Source organism: Microtus pennsylvanicus, chromosome X (assembly GCF_037038515.1).
Source record: "Microtus pennsylvanicus isolate mMicPen1 chromosome X, mMicPen1.hap1, whole genome shotgun sequence".
Lineage (NCBI taxonomy): Eukaryota > Metazoa > Chordata > Mammalia > Rodentia > Cricetidae > Microtus > Microtus pennsylvanicus.
The window spans coordinates 53754294-53761887 of NC_134601.1; positions in this window are offsets into that span (position 1 = coordinate 53754294).

The window sequence follows — 7594 nt, forward strand, 5'->3', positions numbered from 1 at the left end:
AGGACCCAAGAACATGTTCCAGAATGTGCTATCCAACGCTTCACAACGAGGAAAAGCCACAGCTTATACAAAAGCATTTTCATAAAAGTCTCACAAATGTTAGTTTTTAAAAAATATAAAAGATGCACAGATTTTCTCTGCATGCACAGGCAGTGCTTGGTGAGAACAAATTTAGGCAGGCACAGAGGAGAATGACCAGAATCCCTGAATTTCTATTAATCTACATTCTTTAATGTGACTGAATTGCCTGTGCATTGTAGTGCCCGTGATGCCTAAACCAAAGTAAAGGAATCATCAATGGTCCTTGAGCAATTGTCCTGGATTTCATGTCGCAGTTTGCACATCTTTGTAAATGATAGTATGGACTGGAGAGATGGCTCAGTGGTTAATGGCACTGACTGCTCTTGCAGAGGACACAGGCTTGTTCCCACCACCCACATGGCGATTTACAGTCATCTTTGGCTCCAGTTAAGCTCAAGTCCCAAGGGATTTGACAGCTCCTCTGATCTCCACAGACATAAAACAGATACATGACACACACACTTACACACAAAACACTCAGACACAGGAAAAGAAACAAATCCTTAAGAGAAAGTGCTGGTGTTTATTCATGAATTTAGAAACAAGTGTATGGAGATGGTCACTGTGAATGAGCACGGCTTACTCCATGTTGATAAAGGGAATCAACAGTGGAAAGAAATTGGAATGCTGGCATCAGTCTGTCCTATAACAGAGGTCTGCATGCAGGGAAGACCCAGAGGATCGTTCTTCTGGAATACTACAGACTTCTGAATCCCCATGACTGAAGAGCACCAACATGGCTCTTTCCCACATGTCACAGTTCCCAGAAGAAGTCAGGGGTCTCAAGAGAATAAGTCAAAGGCAATGAATCTACTTGGAGTTTAGAGTAACAAGGGCCAAGAGACAGCACTTGATCACCAAAGTCAGGTAAGTTTTCAACAGAGGCAGGGTCATGATTACGGTGGACAGATGTGTGTAGACCTATTTACTGCACCTGCATCCGGTGTTTCCAGAAGTGAAACACATAGAAAGGTCAAAATTATCCTCAGTCTGTACAGGTAGCTCTGCTTGAGAACTATACGGGTATATCCAGTGAACAGGTAAAGGCCAGCCTTGTCAGAGTGTCAAGACTTATTAGGGGATGGAGCAGCAAGCCTGGCTGAAGCCCTGACTAGTATCATGTAGCCAGGCATGAGAATGATGCCTTCATACACTCATCTTATGCATGAGGAGAATAAAACAGAGAGGTCAAGTGACATTTCCAAAATCACACAGCAAGCTGAGAAGGAAACACAGCAGGAGGCCTGTAAGAAACCCTGTCTGAAAAGAATGTGGACTCTCAGAGAAGATGGCCGACACCAGGAGAACATGGCTCATTGAATCAACTAAGCATAGCTGACATGGACTCACGGATACCAAAACAGCAAGCATAGGACCTGCAAGGGTCTGTACTAGGTCCGCTGTGTGAATGTTGTGGGTGTTAGCTTGGTGTTCTTGATGGGGCTCCTATGAGTGGAAAACTGTTTGACCTGCTTTTGTGAATGTTTTCCTTTTGTTGGGCTGTCTTGTCCATCATCTGTATGACGGCTTTTGCCTGGTCTTACTATATCTTGTTATATCCCATCTGGCTCTTCTGTCTTAGAGGCCTGCTCTTCTCTGAAGAGGAAATGGAGAAGAGGGGATCTGGGGGACACGCGACGTCAAAGAGTTAGGGAGTGGAGGAAGGAGAATCTGTGGTCAGGATGTACTGTATGAGAGAAGAATCTATTTTCAATAAAACGTTTTCAATGTGGATTGCACCTGAAGGGTGATACTAAGAGCTGCCCTTCCTCTCCACACCCATGAAGCATACACATACATGAACTCACACCAACAATGTGTATCCGTGCACAGGACCATGTGACTACACATAAAAATGATGTCTCACATCCAATAATGTATTCAGTTTTCAATTTCAGTTTTCTTTCAGGTGCCTTCCACCTTTCCACTATTTATAGTGGTGTCTGCTTCTCTAATGTACCCCCTGCCTGAATTACCTTCTGGCTTCTTTTGCATGAGTAAAATTTCATGGAGTTCAGAGATTAAACAGCAGAGACTTGCTCCTCCGAAAAGGCCTCCCAGGAATTTTCTGTGTATCCTCTCTTCTGAACTTGACCAATCTCCATGGTAGACACTGTCCTGGAACATTTTTTCTGATCAGTCCCTCTTCTTGCCCTGAAGTTTCAATGGAGATTTAGAATATTTATTTCTGTTAATCAAGAGAAAAGAGCAGGGACAGGCAGGCGACAAGGAAACTATGGGAACAATAGGATGCAGGAAGAAAAGAGAACAAGATTCCTAAAATCATGTCCCAGGCCACCTTCAGACCTGCGAAAGTCACAGTGAGGGACAGAGAACACTGGCAATCCAGGAAAACTCGGGCAGGGTGATCTGCTGCCCAGGAAGCCCATGCCACAAGGCAGAAGGAAACTTCTCGGATGACAGTGACCCCTAACTGAAGCTGTTGGGACAAGGACCTGTATATCAGTATTGGCAGTCCCCCTACCATCTCCAAGCTGTTCTCCTTATAAAACAGGGTTCACTGCACTGGGGTACACCCTAGTGCACAGGGTACTCATGGGAATGTATGGGACACACCCTCCCATGGATGATCACAGCCCTGAACTGCAGCAGGACAAAGATAGGAAAACTAGGCTTTGGAGTTCAGCAACACTGGCAGCTTCTCTTCCTGTTCAGGCTTCCCATCCATGGAGTCAGAGGGGAAGACAAGGGCTCAGAGTCACTAGAATTGGGAAAAGGCGCTGGACATTCAGAACCCGGCCCAGCCCAGGTACAGGATCTCCATTTAGTTCCACTCACCTGTAAGTACAGTCTCAGGTTGGCAGGCTCCAATGGGGGCTGTGGAAGGAATACTGCAGAGAGGCATGTGTTCTCTGATGCTGTACCTGAGGACATCACTGTTTGCAGTATGGCTCAGGTAATGTGCCATATGACTGGGGAGGAAGGGCATGACATGTGGGCAAGAACCATGTTGGTGCTTTACAGTCATGCTGGTTTGTAAGTCTGCTTTCTGCAGTATTGCAGAAGAATGATCCTTAGGTCTTCCCTGCATGCAGACCTCTGTTATAGGACAGACTGATGCCAGCATTCCAATTTCCCTCCTCCATTGATTCCCATTATCAACATGGAGTAAGCCATGCTCATTCACAGTGACCATCACCATACACTTGTTTCTAAATTCATGAATAAACACCAGCGCCTTCTTTTAAGGATGTGTTTCTTTTCATGTGTCTGAGTGTTTTGTGTGTAGGTGTGTGTGTCATATGTCTGTTTTATGTCTGTGGAGATCAGAGGAGCTGTCAAATCCCTTGGGACTTGAGCTTAACTGGAGCCAAAGATCACTGTAAATCGCCATGTGGGTGGTGGGAACAAGCCTGTGTCCGCTGCAAGAGCAGTCAGTGCCATTAACCACTGAGCCATCTCTCCAGTCCATACTATCATTTACAAAGATGTGCAAACTGCGACATGAAATCCAGGACAATTGCTCAAGGACCATTGATGATTCCTTTACTTTGGTGTAGTTTTTTTGTTCTCCTCCAAATTATTCCCTCCCCTCAAAGTCCATAGCCTATTATGTGGGCCTCTTCTCTACTACCACACATGAAGAAACTTCAGGATTTCTTTACAACTTCACCTGCTAATTGTGGAACAATCCTTTTCAATGTGGAAATATGTCACTCTCACAGGTTCAATAAAAATCAAAGTGACCAGTCTCTGGGCAGGATTTTCAGGGTAGAGAGAATGCTAGAAGAAGAAGGGCAGAGACATGCGACTCACCAGTCAGATGCATAGGCGGCATCATGGGCACTACAATGCACAGGCAATTGAGCCACATCAAAAAGGTAGATTAAAAGGAGTGGGTTAATTTAAGTTGTAAGCGCTAGTTAGAAACAAGCCTAAGCTATTGGCTGGGGTTTCATAATTAATAATAATTCTCAGTGTTGTGATTCAGGAGCTAGCAGCAGAGACAGAAAAATCTTCCTACACCTACCTGCCTTTTCTGTTTCTTCTCAGTACTGTCATACTGGACCAGAGCAGTGTGGATGAGGATGCTGATATTAGAGAGGCCTACAGCTGCTGTTCTCAAACTGTGGGCTACGACTCCTTCGGGGACCAAAAGCCTTTTCACAGAGGTTGACTGTGTAAGACCCTTGAAAAATACAGATATTGGCATAATGATTCATAATAGTATAAAATGACAGTTATAAAGTAGAATTGGAGTAATTTTATGGTTGGGGGTCACAACATGAGGAACTGTATTAAAGGGTCACAGTCTTAGGAAGGTTGAGAAGCCCTGACCAAACACATATATAGTCAATTCCCTTTCTGTTTCTCAACTTCAGTTCCTTATTAGAACCGGGCTTACTTTAACTATGTGTGTGAGCATGACACACCTGAACATGTGGATGAAGAGGGAAATCTGTGAGTCTGTTCTCTCCTTCCCACATGTGAGAACCAGGGGTTGAAATCTCATCTTCAGGAGTGGTATCGGGTTCTTCTAAGCACGAAGTGATCTCCCCTGGCTGTACTAGGGTTTCTTTTTCTTTTCCTTTTCTCTGTTAACAATTAATTTTTTTTTGATTTTTTTTATTGATAAAAGGAGGATAAAGAAAAGAAAAAAAAACAAATTTTCACCTCCTCCCACCAGCCTCCCATTTCCCTCCCCCTCCTCCCACTCTTCTCCCCCTCCTCCCACCCCTCTCCCCTTTCCCCCACTCCTCTCCCCCTCCCATTCCAGTCCAAAGAGCTGTCAGGGTTCCCCACCCTGTGGTACGTCCTAGGTCCTCCCCCCTCCATCCATATCTAGGAAGGTGAACATCCAGACTGGCTAGGCTCCCACCAAGCCAGCACATTGCGTAGGATCAAAACCGCGTGCCATTGTCCTTGGCGTCTCATCAGCCCTCATTGTTCGCCATGTTCCGAGAGTCCAGTTTTATCCCATGCTTTTTCTGGTAACAGTCCAGCTGGCCTTGGTGAGCTCCCAGTAGATCATCTCCACTGTCTCAGTGGGTGGGTGCACCCCTCGTGGTCCCGACATCTTTGCTCATGTTCTCACTCCTTCTGCTCCTCATTGGGACCTTGGGAGCTCAGTCCAGTGCTCCAGTGTGGGTCTCTGTCTCTATCTCCATCCATCGCCAGATGCAAGTTCTAGGATGATATGCAATATATTCGTCAGTATTGCTCTAGGGTAGGGTCATTTCAGGTTCCCTATCCTCAGCTGCCCAGGGAACTAACTGGGGACCTCAGCTTGGGCACCTGGGAGCCACTCTAGGGTCAAGTCTCCTGCCCACCCTAAAGTGGGTCCCTTAACTAAGAATTGTGGTTCCATGCTCCCCTATCCATCCCTGACTTCAAACTCTATTACCGAGCTACAGTAATGAAAACAGGGTGGTACTGGCATAAAAACAGAGAAGTCGACCAATGGAATCGTATAGAAGACCCGGACTTTATCCCACAAACCTATGAACACCTCATTTTCGATAAAGGAGCTAAAAGTTTACATTGGAAGAAAGAAAGCATCTTAAACAAATGGTGCTGGCACAACTGGATGTCAACCTGTAGAAGAATGAAAATAGACCCATATCTATCACCGTGCACAAAACTCAAGTCCAAATGGATTAAAGACCTCAATATCAGCCCGAAAACACTGAATCTGATAGAAGAGAAAGTGGGCAATACCCTACAACAGATGGGCACAGGCGATCGCTTCTTAGGTATAACCCCAGAAGCACAGACATTAAGGGCAACATTGAATAAATGGGACCTACTAAAACTGAGAAGCTTCTGTAAAGCAAAGGACACTGTCACTAAGACACAAAGGCAACCTACTGACTGGGAGAAGATCTTAACCAACCCCGCAACAGACAAAGGTCTGATCTCCAAAATATATAGAGAACTCAAGAAACTAGACTTTAAAATGCTAATTAACCCAATTAAAAAATGGGGCGCTGAACTGAACAGAGAATTCTCAACAGAAGAAGTTCAAATGGCCAAAAGACACTTAAGGTCATGCTCAACCTCCTTAGCGATCAGGGAAATGCAAATCAAAACAACTTTGAGATATCATCTTACACCTGTAAGATTGGCTAAAGTCAAAAACACCAAGGATAGCCTTTGCTGGAGAGGCTGTGGAGGAAGGGGTACCCTCATCCATTGCTGGTGGGAATGCAATCTTGTGCAACCACTGTGGAAGTCAGTGTTTCGGTTTCTCCGGAAATTCGGGATCAACCTACCCCTGGACCCAGCAATACCACACTTGGGAATTTACCCAAGAGATGCTCTATCACATGTCAAAAGCATTTGTTCAACTATGTTCATAGCAGTATTATTTATAATAGCCAGAACCTGGAAACAACCTAGATGCCCTTCAATGGAAGAATGGATGAAGAAAGTATGGAATATATACACACTAGAGTACTACGCTGCGGTAAAAAACAATGACTTCTCGAAGTTTGCATGCAAATGGATGGAAATAGAAAACACTATCCTGAGTGAGGTATCCCAGGCCCAAAAAGACGAACATGGGATGTACTCACTCATAATTGGTTTCTAGACATAAATAGGGTTCACGGAGTCTACAATAGGCGAATCTAAAGAAGCTAAGTAAGAAGGTGAACCCAAGGAAAAACATAGAGTTATCCTCTTGGATAAGGGAAGTAGACAAAATTGCCGGGGGGAAAAGTGGGATCTTGGGGGTGGGGTGGGATGGGGGTTAGGGGAGATGGGGAGAGAAAAGGTAGAAGGGAAGGAGGGTGGACTTGGGGAAACAGGAGGATCAGGATATAGGAACAATTAATTTTTTCCCGAGCCTGACCACATTGTCCTCTCCTTCCCTCCTCTCCTTCCCTCCTCTCCTCCCAGTCCCTCCCCTCAACCTCCCCCTCCTTTTCCTTCAGAAAAGGGTCGGCTTCCCATGTATATTACCAGCATTGGCATAACAAAACCAGGGGGTCCTTCAAACAACCTTTAATGTTTTGACAAGATGAGGTCACTTCTAAACAGTTCTCTCTGAAAAATGACAAAATGAGAATTTGCTGGAAGAGGCCATTATATGGCCCAGGCTCTACCCTGACCCTCAAATACCAACATGACCTCAGGTGTTGGCCCAGATTACAGACTCTGCACCGCCCTTGGTGGCAACAGGAGCCACAGACATCAACACAGTCCCCTACAGCTATGTTAGGGCCTTGACCAAGATATTGGCCTAAAAGTTGTATCAATAGGCAAAACGTGCTAAACTGAGTTAAAAACATGTATATATACAATCTAACAAGGTAACTTGCATAGGTGCACAAATATTATAAACAGAAATAACAGATATAATTTGAACATGTATCAACGTACAAAAACTATACCAATGTAAATTATCCTTATATCATAGCTCACAAGTATTCACTCAGTTACCCACTATTATTATACCGGCCTTTTTCTTTTTTTTATTGATTTAATTTTTAATTTCAAGTCGGAATTTAAATATAATTTTTTGAGAAAAGAAAAAAGTTTCCGCCTCCCC